This window comes from Acinonyx jubatus, chromosome A3 (genome assembly GCF_027475565.1).
Source record: "Acinonyx jubatus isolate Ajub_Pintada_27869175 chromosome A3, VMU_Ajub_asm_v1.0, whole genome shotgun sequence".
Lineage (NCBI taxonomy): Eukaryota > Metazoa > Chordata > Mammalia > Carnivora > Felidae > Acinonyx > Acinonyx jubatus.
In genome coordinates, this window is record NC_069388.1 from 108,350,690 (window position 1) to 108,364,834 (window position 14,145).

Below are 14,145 nucleotides of genomic sequence, written 5' to 3' on the forward strand. Positions count from 1 at the left end.
GTATCTTCCTCGTTCTAGTCCTTGTCACAAATGTACTCTTTAGAGGTAAATTCTACTAACAATTTAGTTTGTGTCCCTACAGAATTTTATGTGTATGCACACATAAACACACACTTGGGCTTTTCATTGAACTTGCATTTACTTGGCAATGATCACTTATTGCCTTTCTTGTTTAATCTATTTTTATCTCCATTCTCATATTCTCCTTTCATTTTTCTTTATCTTTGTAAAATATTTTTTCTGTTCGTGTGCTTTTTATTTACAAAAATCAAATTATGTCATTTTTTCCTCTTTTTAGAAATATCCATTTGTGATATTTTGTATACATTAACTGTGTTACTTTGAACTGTTTGAGAATTTCTTTAACGTAGTAATGGTTTGTTGGGCATGCATAAACCTAATTTGGCTAAGTTGCCGATTGCTTTTGAGAATGACTGCCCTTTCTACATTACCTACCAGAGCATGATCACATATAGCTTGGCATTATCTAGAATTCTACTTTTTGCTAATCTCATAAATATAAAGTTATATCTCCTATTTATATTAGCTTGCATTTTTCTGGTTGTCACCAAGATCAGGCATCTCTTTCTGAGCTTGTTAGCCTTTTGGGTTTCCTCTTCTCTAAATTGCTTATTCATATCCTTTATGAGAGCATGGAATATCTATTTCTTGAGATCATCTTCTGTCTATATTAAAAGTAGGATTAGTTTTTCTTCTTTTTCTATTAATTTTGGTAATTTTTCAGGTTAGTGTTACAGTTTTAGCAGGAAACAGAATGGTAGTTCTATTTATTAAAGCTAAATACATCTAATACTTGTAGAGTAGGTTAAGATAAAGTCATTGGGATTTGTATTTGTATTAGGAATATTACTTAAAATAATAGGCATTGTTTTATGTAATGGATTTAATTCTAAAAAGGCATGTTTTCTGGATCTTATTCTCTTACAAATTAAAGAAGGAATATATATAAACACACTCACAGAGGTGTCTACATACATATATCTGTAGACACACACATACTTGTAGCTACTTTAGCTGATTTGGGACATGTCATAGGTTTGTGTATATGAAAATCAAGATTACCAAAATATATTTCTAGTCTGAAAGCTGCAGTCCTGCCTTGCCTACTGCCTGTAGGGCGTGACCACCTTAATAATAAAATCAGCAGCATATAAATTTACATTTCAGTCTTACCCTCCTTCACTACAAGGTCTTTAAATTTAACTCTCTAGCATCTGTGTTTTCTTCAGATCTCTGTTAGTGTACACATTTATGTTTTAAACATGATTGGTTTGGGGGCACCGGGGTGGCTCAGTCGGTTAAGTGTCCAATTTCAGCTCAGGTCATGATCTCACGGTCTATAAGTTTGAGCCCCACATCAGGCTCTGTGCTGATAGCTCAGAGCCTGGAGTCTGCTTCGGCTTCTGTGTCTCCCTCTCTCTCTGCCGCTCCCCTGCTCACACTGTGTCTCTTTCTCTTTCAAAAATAAATGAACATTAAAAGAAGAATCTTTTTAATGATTGGTTTGTACATAACTATTTGGTGTCTTTTTTTTGTTTGTGTAACAATGAAATGAGTTAATAAAACACTCAGAAAAATATAACAGAGGAAGAACTCGATAAAAAATAGCTTTTGTTAATTTTATGTATTCATATGTATATATGAATACATAAAATTAATATATGTATATACATATATACGTACATATATGTATATATGTATATACGTATGTACATATATATGTGTGTAAATATATATGTGTGTATATATATAGTTGTAGTTCCTGTACTTACTTTTAGTAATTATGTAACCAAAACAGATGTCATATTTGCTTATCTTTCTATCTCTGCATACAGGAAAGTTCAGAAGAGAATTCAGCAAACTGTTCACATTGATTATCTCTAGGTAGTGGAATGGGGGTAAAGGAATGGATTTGCTGGTTTTGCCTTTATATGTTCATATAAAGTTTGAATATTTTCCCCCAGTTTTTGGTGTTTTTAATGAGGAAGAAGAATTTTTTTTTAAAGCTATCAAAATATAGCTTATTGAACTACTCTCTTAATGAGTACTTGGATGGTTCTGTTATAGGACAATAGTCAACATATGGCAAAATAGTCAATAATTGTCATCAAAGAAGTACTCATTAAAGCAATGAGATACTTCTTTCTATCTATGAATTGTTAAAGATCAATGACAGCACCCAGTGCTCGGGGGGAGAGGTGTTAAACTTCACTTTCATACATTGTTGTTGGTATTATCAACAGTATCTATCTGGTCAGTATCTATTAGGAAACGTACTTTGACCTAGTAATTCAGTTGGTTGTGGTCTATCCCAGAGAAATAAAGAATTCCCTTAAAAGTCTATAAGCATGAAAGGCAGCCTACTGAATTGGAGAGGATATTTTGGACCTAATAAAGGGTTAATGTCCAGAATATATAAAGAACTTATGCAATTAAACATTCAAAAAACAAATAATCTAATTAAAAATAGGCACAAGACATGAACATGTTTCTCCAAAGAAGATGTACAGATGGCCAATGGACACATGAAAAGATGCTTAACATCACTCATCATCAGGGAAGTGCAAATCAAAACCACAATGAGATATCACCTCACACCTGTCAGAATGACTAAAATCAAAAATACAGGAAGCAACAGATGTTGGCAAGGATGTGGAGAAAAAGGAACCCTCTTGGACTGTTGGTGGGAATGCAGACCGGTATAGCCACTGTGGAAAACAGTGTGGAGATTTCTCAAAAAGTTAAAAATAGAACTATCTTATGATCCACTAATCGCACTGCTAGGCATATACCCCCCAAAATACAAAAACTAATTCAAAGGGATACACGCACTCCTATGTTTATTGTAGCATTGTCTACAATAGCCTAATTATGGAAGCAGCCCAAGTGTGCATCAGTAGATGAATGGATAAAGAAGATGTGTTTATATATATGTAAACACAGTGGAATATTTTCAACCATAAAAAAGAATGAAATCTGCAACAACATAGATGGATCTAGAGAGTATAAAGTTAAGTGAAAAAAGTCGGAGAAAGACAAATACCATATGATTTCACTTATATGTGGAATTTAAGAAACAAAACAAAATGAGCAAAGCAAAGAAAAAGAGACAAACCAAGAAACAGACTCTTTATAAGAGAACAAACTGATGGTTACCAGAGGGAGGTATGTGGGGATGGGTGAATAGGTGATAGGGATTAAAGAGTACACTTATCATAGTGAGCACTGAGTATTATGTAGAACTGTTAAATCACTATATTGTACACCTGAAACTAATAGAACACTATGTTAACTACACTGGAATTAAAATTAAAAGCTTAAAAAAAGTCTATATGCATGAAGAACATCATTAGCAATTTATTTTGTAATAGTGAAAAGTTACAGTCTGAATGTCCAACTATAGTGAAATGAGTATTAGGAAGTAAACCCTTTTAACAGTGACCTAACAAAGGTCGTATTTTTCTCACAAGTCTGGTGGTGGGTAGTCTTTTTCTCTGACGTAAGCTGGTGCAGTTATTCAGTGATGACGTAAAGAAACTAGGCTTTTTTCTGTTATTTTCTTCTGCCATCCTTCACCCCCAGTGTGTTGGCTTATTGTCTTCTTTGTTGCATTATGGTTATTAAATTGCAATAGTTACATCAAGTGAAAAGTAGCAAAAAGGTTTGCTTGGGTGTTTTTTGTTGTGTCTCCTTTATCAGTGAATGATAAACTTCCCCATAAGTACCATCCCCATGCCCAGCAGGTATCCATATATATCTCATTGGTTGCGTAGCCATGTTTGGCCACAACAGAATCTAAGAAAGCATGACTTTTGCTTTCTAGACTCTGTAGTGGGAAGTTACAAGGTAGAAAGGGGTTGGAAGTGTGTATTTTGAGTAGCCAGTCCGGAAGATCTGTTGCAGTGGTTAAGTAAGTATGGTAACTTGAAGGTCTGTAATAAACTCCATGAAAATGATGGTATAAAAACAGTAGTAACACAGAAAATGAGATTAATTACATACTGTGTTTAGCAGAATGCCTGGTTCTCAAAAACCCTTATTTTCTTGCCTCCTGACTGAACATTAAGTGCCATAAAGTAGTAAAACAGTATTTACATACAGAGGAGTTTTTCTTTAGTAGAAAATAATAAGTACTCTTGGGCTTCAGAGAAGGGAGAGATTACTTTGAGCTAAATAGGCCAAGACTTGGCATTGGTAGAATTTGAAATTTCAGAAGAGCGTTTGGGGAGGTAGTGGGGATGAAGAGAGGAACATTAGCCAAAGTGTGGGACTGGGAGAGTTCAGGCCATATTTGAAGATTAAAATACTGTCCCCTTTGATTGGAACACAGGATGTGTTCAGGAGAAGGGAATGTGGAAGACAAAGCTGGACAGGTGGGGTGGGAACAGATTGTAGATAGCCTTAAATTCCATTGGGAAGATTTTGGGCTTTAGTTACATAGCATTGTAGATTTATAGGTCCACAATGTAGACATAATGAATGAATGTTTTAAATATGAAAAGTGTTGCCTCTTGAAGACTGTTTCTTTAGAGATTATATATCAATCAAAAGGGAATTCGATTGGTGTAAAACATGTTCAGAACTGCTTTGAAGTTTTCTGACCATAAAGAAAATGATACATTGTAGAAAACTTTTCATATGCAAGGAATACTTTCTGAGACTTTTTGTGAATCCTCAGGTTTTAAAATTCAGACCTCTTTGTGTGGGATCCTTGCTTCCTCTGAATTTTATTTCCTTTGAGAGTCACGTTTCATATGTATATATGAATTCCTGTTAAGTTAATAGTCTTCTCAGTGTTAATGAAAGTTTTATTTCTTTTGATGAATCGATTTTGCTCAGGTTGGAACACTTGCTGAGTCAGTTTAATGATTTTTTTTTTTTTTTTTTTTGTATAGAACAGTTGGTGGACTTGTTCACATTCATACTTACAAGCTGTTACCAAATTTGACATTTTCTGACTAAGAGCTGTCACTTTCTTAGTACTTATGTTTTTCTTCACTTCCAACACCACTGCTAGCCGTTTGGCTTTCTTTGGGGTTGGGAGGAGACATTTTTGATAAGCTTAGTTTTTAAAAAATTATTTTAGAGTTATTGCTTTCGACCTTTGAGATGTGAATGCTTGTTTAGGCTAGCATTTACTCTGGATCTGGCCTCTAGCCTCACATCGTCTTAATGGAATGTTTTCTGGGTGGTTCTCAAACAGTGATAACTGTGAATATTACATCTTTGAATGTCAAGTTTATTATACTGCACATTCACAGATCTATCCCTTGACTGATATCTTATTCTCTCACTTCACTCTGTGTGTGTATATGAATATGTACATATTTTTCTTTTTCCTTTTTCCAGCTTTATTGAGATATAATTGACATATAACATTGTGCAAGTTATAGTGCACAATATGTTGATCTAATACACTTGTATATTACATATACATGTATGTGTGTCTACACATGTAATATACACACATATGTATATATACACACATATATATGTATATGAAGTTTCCATTTCTTTGTGCAAACGTTAGAAACATTTGTAAAGATTTGAGATATAGGAGGACATGCCGTGAGAATTGATTGGTTGAAGGATAGAGGAACCTTTATAAGGAGTCAAGAAACCTGATGTACGATTATTTATATTTTGCCATCACCTGATAATGTGTATGTAATTAATTTAGTGTTTTAAATGTGAATTTGACCAGTGGAGAGTTTCTTGTTTATATTTGTATTTAGGGATGGTGGGATTGCTGTGAAAGAATACACCCCTGTCTCTTGTAGAACTTCAGACATAATCTGTCATCTAGAAAAAATTCCTCATCTTTTCTGGAAAGGAATACTAGATAAGTAAAAATAATAGCATGGAGCTTTTATGAGGAAAATGTCAGGAAACTCATTCATTTGTTAAAAGATAAAGCTAGCTGTAAAGTTAATACTAGATTAAAATACAGTTTCTGAGATGAACATCAGTTTTGTACTTGACCCCAGAATTGAATAGGCATCCCACTGTATTTTGTGTTTATTTTTTATATTCAATGCTTTTGCCTATAATTGTGTTTCTGGTTCTAGTTACATACAACATATGCTACTGGTCCATCTGTGTTGTATTCGGCATGCAGTGGTTCTTCTACTAGACTGTTTTGTTGTTTTGTTACTATCATAGCCCTAGTGTCAATAACTGTGCCTGGTGCAAGGTAGGTGCTCAGTTAATATTGTTAAATGAATAAATGTGAATATTTTACTAAATTTACTACTCAAATCCTCAGTTACTAGGAGACCTCATTTTCTGGTCTTAGCTTTTTTCTTTAAAAATTTTTTTAAAATGTTTATTTACTTTTGAAATAGAGAGAGAGGGCACAAGCAGGGGAGGGGCAGAGAGAGAGGGAGACACAGCATCCGAAGCAGGCTCCAGGCTCTGAGCTGTCAGCACAGAGCCTGATGCAGGTCTTTAACTCACAAACTGTGAGATCATGACCTGAACCAAAGTCGGATGCCCAACTGACTGAGCCACCCAGGTGCCCCTTAGCTTTTTTCTATACATACGTGTTCTGGTCTTGCACCATCACTAGATTGGAAGCGCACTGTGAGTAGGAACCTGGTTTCATTTGTTTTTCCTTTTTTCTTTACAATAATTTGGACTGTAGTGGGTAATAGGTATTCTCTAAAGATGTGATTTTAACTGAATGAAAAATGATCAATTTTATTTTTTTTATCACGAGACTACAAAAATACAGTCATAAACAAGAAATTTGGCAGAGAAAACAGCTAATGTGTCTTTGTCTGTCAGCTTGAGGGCCTATATAACACTTTGTACTTCTGTGGCAGAGAGAGCTGGGGTTCTGGGACAGCTCTGTTTCTTGCTCTTTAACGGCCTATTTGCTTTATTTTTGGCTTTCTAACTATGTCACAGATGGTGTAGGTCAGTGGTTCTCCAAGTGTTGTCCCAGAATAGCAGCATTAGCATCACCTGGGTACTTGCTAGAAATGCAAATTCTCAGGCCCATTCCAGATTGAGGGTGGAGCCTGGCCCGAGCAATGTGTGTTATAGCAAGTCCTCTCTTTGATTCCTTTACAGTACAGTTTGATGTCTCTGAGTGGTCACACTGTCTTTAGGAGAGAGGGCTGCTAGAGGCAACAGTTGTGTTGCCAAAGAAAACCAACTTGCAGCCAGAATTTAAGAGAGCAATGTAATCCAAAGTTTTTCAGAGGGAACAAGTGTGGTTTATAAAGGTGTTAGGATATAAAGCAAATTATTGAAACTTCATTGTATGCTATTACTTAGCTTAAGTAAACTGTATTATTCACTTTTATTTTTCAAGGATTTCTCTTGTTATTTGTGAGTTTATGCTCAAATGGAAAGTGAGAAGCTTAAATTGGTCAAGTTTTCTCATACTTCAGATTTTTGCAAAAGTGAGTGCTCTGCCCATTGCAGATGAGCAAGAAACAACTGAAAAGTGTCCAACCCAAGCTAATATTTTGTGTATTTTTCTTTTTTGAATATGCTTTACAGTGATTTCAGTTTTGAATTTGAAACCTTTTAAGATTTAGAGTACAAGATAGTTTAAATGGTTTCAATAAATTAAATGGTACATTTAAAATAATTTGTTTTTAGATATTCCTGTGTGTGCAGATAAACCTTAGATATAGCAGGTTTTATTCCTTATATATGTCCTCTTGACAAATTGGAATTGGAAAGTAATACAGAAATTAATTTTTGTTTACCATGTAGACTTAAGTTGTAAAATATCCAGTTATTGCTGTTTTTATGTTTTTTATTTCTAATGGTTAGGAAATGAAGACCTAATTTTAGGTAAATAATGTAAAATCTTAATAAGGCTTGTATGCGTTCTAACTTTTATTTTCCTTGAAGGTAATTCCAAAGTTTTCTTTTCAAAAATATGTGCCATTACCATTAGGTTTCCCTGTACACATAAATGGATGTATGATGATTTACAATTAAAAAAATATTCTATCTGTAATACTTGAAAGCTATTTTCATACTTTATCTACTTGATCATATTGAATTTACTTCATTTTTCTACTTTTTTTCTTAAGATTTCAATTGCATGTCATAATCTTTTGTTCCTGGAACTCTGGAAAGTTCAAAAGAGTTCACTCCAAGAATGTTGAGGTGATATTAGTGAAGGCAGAAGTGAGAGTTTTAGAAAGTAAGCAAGTTGTAGCTTACGTAGTTCAGAGAGAAGTGAACCTATGCAATGAAAAATTCAATAACTGAATGCATCACTTCCATATTACTGGACAGTATCGGAATATATTTGCTCCCTAGAAATCTGTCTCTCTTAGTTTAGAAGGAATTCTGCTATAGTGGTGTGCAGGGAGAACTTTTAAGGGGCCCTTTGGACAATGTATTGTCTGTCATATCCTTGTTGTAATACTCCCACTATGTTGCATGTGTGCCTTGAGTTTTCCAGGTGGTGATTCATTTATGGTCTTGGACTGTCATCTTAGTTCATTTGTGAGAATGCTGTGCTCTTTAGGGGCATAAACTCAATCTCTTGGTGCTTCTTTTTTTTTTTTTTTTTTTTCTCTTTTATAAAAATAATGTATTTGGATTGAAACATCCAAGACCAAGTCTACAAACTGGTGGCTTGTGGAGCCAGATCTAGTGAACTAGTTTGGCTGTAATCGTTTTAAGTTTTTCAGTTAAGGGACTTTTATGCATAGTAACATGCCTATAGGACAGCATTCAGAAGGCATAAGGAGGGACATGTACATTTAAAGGTAGTTTTAACTCTATTCTTCTTTCTCTCAGCCACCCGGTTGTTTTCTTTGAGGACATTCAGAATGGATACATATTTGTGAATCATTCCAGGGTTATTACTTATACAGAGAAGCATAATAGTATATTTACCTTTTTTTTTTTTTTTTAAACCAAATGGTTGCAAACTACATACGTTGTTCTGTGTTTTGCTTTTATTTTCATTTAATCTATCTTGGAATTCATTCTATATCAATATAATAAGAACTGTCTTCTTTGTAACAAATGTGTAGCTTTCCTTTGTATAGATGTAGCCCACTTTTTTTCCTATTTTCTTTGTTTTTTCCTTTCTTCCTTCCCTTCCGTTCTTTCTTTCAGTCTTTTCTTCCCTTCAGTCTCCGTCTTCCTCCTGCCTTTTTCAGTTAAATAATCCAATTCAAACAATAGTATCTTACCATATTAGAAAAACCTTTACCTGGGATTTATCTTTTATTTTGAAAGGGTAGAATTTATGCCAGTTATTATGTTTTAGACTCAGGTGATTTTTATAGAAGAAATTAGTCTGTCAGAACATGTGTTTTCAGATCTTTTGTTTCTAACTTTCTGAGTAGAGTTTTCCAGAGGGAAAAAAATTTAAGACATTGGCTTTTTCTTCCTCTTTTTTTTTTTTTTTCAACGTTTATTTATTTTTGGGACAGAGAGAGACAGAGCATGAACGGGGGAGGGGCAGAGAGAGAGGGAGACGCAGAATCGGAAACAGGCTCCAGGCTCTGAGCCATCAGCCCAGAGCCTGATGCGGGGCTCGAACTCCCAGACCGTGAGATCGTGACCTGGCTGAAGTCGGATGCTTAACCGACTGCGCCACCCAGGCGCCCCCTTATTTTTTTTTAAAGATATTAGTTGAGGACCTGATTTTCTATTAGTTTTACTCATAATTAATTTAACCAGTTCCCTGTAGATGGACATTTGGATTATGCATACATTTTTGGGTGTAATTTTTCAATATATCATTTCACACATGTGCAAATATATTTGAAGGGTAATGATCTAGAATTAGAATTGCTGAGTAAAGAGTGTGTGCATTTGCAGAGTGGATGGATGTTACCAAATTGTCCACTGTAGTGAAACTGACAAATGCCTTTTTCCCTTGACATATTGTTTTATTGCATTATTGAACTTAGTCTGATAGAAAAGGGGAAATCTGATTATAATTTCAATTGGTATTCTCCTACATGTGACGTTAAACATCTTTTTAATAAGTTTGAGCTTTTTGTATTTCCTTTCTATCAATATGTCCTTTGTATGTTTTTCTGTTGAGTCCTTGGAGTCCTTGATTTTTATCTTATTGGTAGGTGCTCTTACTATATTAAGAAAAGCAAACTCTCATGATTTGTGATATGACTACATTTTCTATTTTGTTTTGACATTTGTCAAAAAAAGAATTATCTTATTTCTCATAATAGTTTTTCAGTAACTTTTTAATCGCTATATGTGTAAATATTTTTTGAGATAAAATTTATTAGTCTTTTATGGCTTTGGGTTTTGTCTTATCCTCAGAAAGGCATTCCTAACCCTGAGATTATTAAAACAAAAGCAAACCCTACCTTTTTTTCACATACTTCGGGGTTCTTTGAAAAATTTTTAATATTTTGATGTGAGAAATATTTTACAGATAGCTGCCCATCAACATTTATTGAATAATCCATGTTTCCCCCAGTGATCTGCAGTGTCCCCTTTAGCTTATACCAAATTCCTATATATTAGGTTTTTTTTTTTTTTGATTGCCCATACCATAGCTCTCTGTTCATGCATCAGTACCACCATTTAAGTGACTATAGAAATATGTTTTAAAATATTTCAGGAATTTTAAATAATTTGTTTATTTTGCTTATTTAGTTTTCCACTTATACTTTAGAATCATTGTGTGCTGTATTCTTTGCATGGCTTTTATTTTTTTATTGAAAGATTTATTGTAATCAGCTTATTTTTGTTATAAATAGGATTGTTTTCTATAATTATGTTAACTTTTTATAGAAGCTCATTCGTTTTAATTTTTTTAAACTTTTTTAAAGTTTATTTATTTATTTTGAGAGAGAGAGAGAGCATGTGCATGCATGTACAAGCAGGGGAGGTCTAGAGAGAGGGAGAGACAGAATCCCAAGCAGGTTCTGTACTCTGAGCGCAGAGTTCAATCAATGCAGGGCTCGAACTCATGAACCAGTGAGATCATGACCTGTAAGAGTTGGATGCTTTACCGACCGAGCCACCCAGGTGCCCTTTATGGGTTTTAATTTATTTTAATATGTAGCCAATTTACTAAAATTCCTCTATTTTCTTAAATACGTTTGTAGTCAGTTGCCTTGGATTTTCCATGTATCCACTTGTATCATTTGCAAATAATGATGATTTTATTTCCTCCTTTCTGTTTTTAAACATTTCTTTCTTGACTAATGGCATTGGCCACCACCTCCAGAATATGGTTAAATATTTGTGATGAAAAATGGACATCCTTGTTTTGTTCCTGATTGTCAGTACCTCTTGGGTTTTTCCATTATGCATGATGCTAACTTTGAATTGAACTTGTATCTTATCATATTAAGGAAGTTGGCATAGTGTTTCAAAATTAAGAAGAAAATTTAGATCTTGTATTGACAGAACTGTTGCAAGGGTAATACACAGAATTAAAAAAAATTTTTTTTAACATTTATTTATTTTTGAGAGACAGAAAGAGTAAGAGCGTGAGCGGGAGAGGGGCAGAGTGAGAGGGAGACACAGAATCCAAAGCAGGCCACAGGCTCTGAGTTGTCAGCACAGAGCCCGATGTGGGGCTCGAACTCACAAACTGTGAGATCATGACCTGAGCTGAAGTCGGACACTTAACCAACTGAGCCACCCAGACGCCCCCACAGAAACCATTTGAGGACAAGTTGTCAGCTAATCTGATAGCCTGTTGTTTCCCACCAAATACTTTAAAAGTGTTTATTTCCTATAAATAAGTACTATCTTATGTAACAGCATATAACCATCAAAATCAGGAAGTTAACACTGGATATATTACTACCATCTAATCCTCAGACCCCATTCATGTTTCATCAGTTGTCCTAATAATGTCCTTTTATAGCCAAATCCAGTTTAGAATCATACATTATACTTGGTTTTCATGCCTTTTTAGTCTCCTTCAATCTAAAACAGTCTTTCCTTGACTTTTATGACCTGACACTTTTGAACATTACAAGAAACCTAATGTAAAATGTGCCTCAAGTTGAGTTTGCCTGTGTTTCCTTATGATGCATTTTGGGTTATGCATCTTCGGCAGAAATACCACAGAGGTGTTCTGTGATCACCAAGAAATAACACAGATATTCCTGTTAATCTTTTTTGTTTTTCTTTCCAGGTAACTCTATCTTCTCTGCAATCTTTCTCTTTAACAGTTCTGGGTCTTTTATTTTTATTAAATATTTAATCCAATATGTGAATTGACAGGAAGATGGAGAAGCAAGTGTACTGGGAACACAAGGAGTGGTTGGTGGGTTCAGAAATGAGTCACAGTAAAGACTTTTCCAGTATTATGGACTGAAGTTTGAGAAGCATCCAGGGACCATGATGGAGACAGAAGTATAAAACTCGCCGAAGGATATATAGTGGAAGACATTGATCGTTGATGTTATTATTACTTTGATTACATAATTATGCTGCTTAGATTAATATTTTTATTAAAGCCATTTTGAAGAGTATAAAGAATTCTATGCCAAAGCACTGTTTGGTCAAACCAGTTGGACTATCATATCCTTTTGTCAGGACTTCCATTTTTGTCAGCTTTAAATGAAATTATTATTATGCTTACATAAAATAATGATTGCCTTGTAGAGTACATAATTTCAAAAGGTTTTATAATCATTAGGTGTAGGTAGTGTAGATATTTGATGCCTTTTCCTGTGTATACAATTGTTTTTGGACGATTTTTAATTCAATAAGATGGAAATAATCCTTTTAATTGCAATGTAACTTTTTAAAAAATATAATTTATTGTTAAATTGGCTTTCATGCGACACCCAGTGCTCATCCCAACAAGTGTCCTCCTCAATGCCCATCACCCACTTTCTCCTCTTCCCCACCCCCATCAACCCTCAGTTTGCTCTCTGTATTTAAGTCTCTTATGGTTTGCCTCCCTCTCTCTCTGTTTGTCACTCCTCGCCTTCCCCCACCCCCCACTTCCCTTCCCACATGGTCTTCTGTTAAGTTTCTCAAGTACTACATATGAGTGAAAACATATGGTGTCTTTCTCTGACTGACTTATTTCACTTAGCATAATACTCTCCAGTTCCATCCACGTTACTGCAAATGGCAGGATTTCATTCTTTCTCATTGCCAAGTAGTATTCTGTGGTATATATAAACCACATCTTCTTTATCCATTCATCAGTTGATGGACATTCAGGCTCTGTAACTTTTAAGAGCTTACTGAAACGAGAACAAAAACAGCACTACCTTCATTTTGAAAGTTATAAGATGCTTGGTGAATTGGATTTTATGTTCATTATGGCATTGAAACAACAAAGGAATGTTATTCAAATGGAGTAGAAGTAAGTTTAGTGGCTCACTCACTAAACCTTGGTTGGACAATCCACAATTTCTTAGGGATGTGGTAAGGTCATCATTAAATACAAGTTATTGCTTGTTAAAGCACTGTGGAAATATAAATAACATTGTCATCTGGGTTAATGTAATAGAAATGGAAGGGGAAAACATGAGAACAGTGAAATTGATATAGCAATCCTTGAGGGCCCTTAAATGCCCTATGTATTACTTTAACTAGTTAGTGTTTGCAACACAGTTTCAGTTCCTTAAGTGGAAGTTACTATTTCAATTCTACATGTCTTTATAGATATTCTGGAGAGCCACTTTGCCCAAGCTGTGTTTCTGAAGACAGGAGTTTTACAGTTTGTTTACATATTAAACTGTAGGGTTTGTTTTTGTTTTTGTTTTTGTTTTTTTGTCTTTATTCCTTGGAGGGGCTAGGAACCTCTGGAGGGCCATTGTCTCTGATTTTCCTTTTTTGAACTTTCACTTTTTTCCCTGCATATTAAATCTCCTAAAAGGAGGTGGGGTGAAAGGTAGGGATTGAGAAAAGGCAGCTACTTTTCATTTGTAGGGGAGGTCCAGAATAAAGTCTTTCAAGACAATCTCAAATCCATCATAAGATTTAAATATGTAGTGAAGCTCTGAGAACTGTTACTTTGCGATGATATTATAAGAACTCATGATTTGATTTTATTTTCCCCCTTTCCCCATCTTCATTTTTATAAAAGAGAAATCCCCTTAATGCCACAAACATTTGAGCAAACTATACTGTATTCTTTGTATATGTCTGCATTTATATTGATTGTTTTAGATTATAGACTCTTAG

The 14,145-nt window shown here is 34.6% G+C and overlaps 1 protein-coding gene across 3 annotated transcripts in view; it reads left to right on the forward strand.

Moving 5' to 3' along the window:
* The window catches only part of STRN (striatin), a 92,799-nt gene that overhangs the window by 16,150 nt on the left and 62,504 nt on the right, over nt 1–14,145 (forward strand). The gene's annotated exons all lie outside the window — the stretch shown is intronic.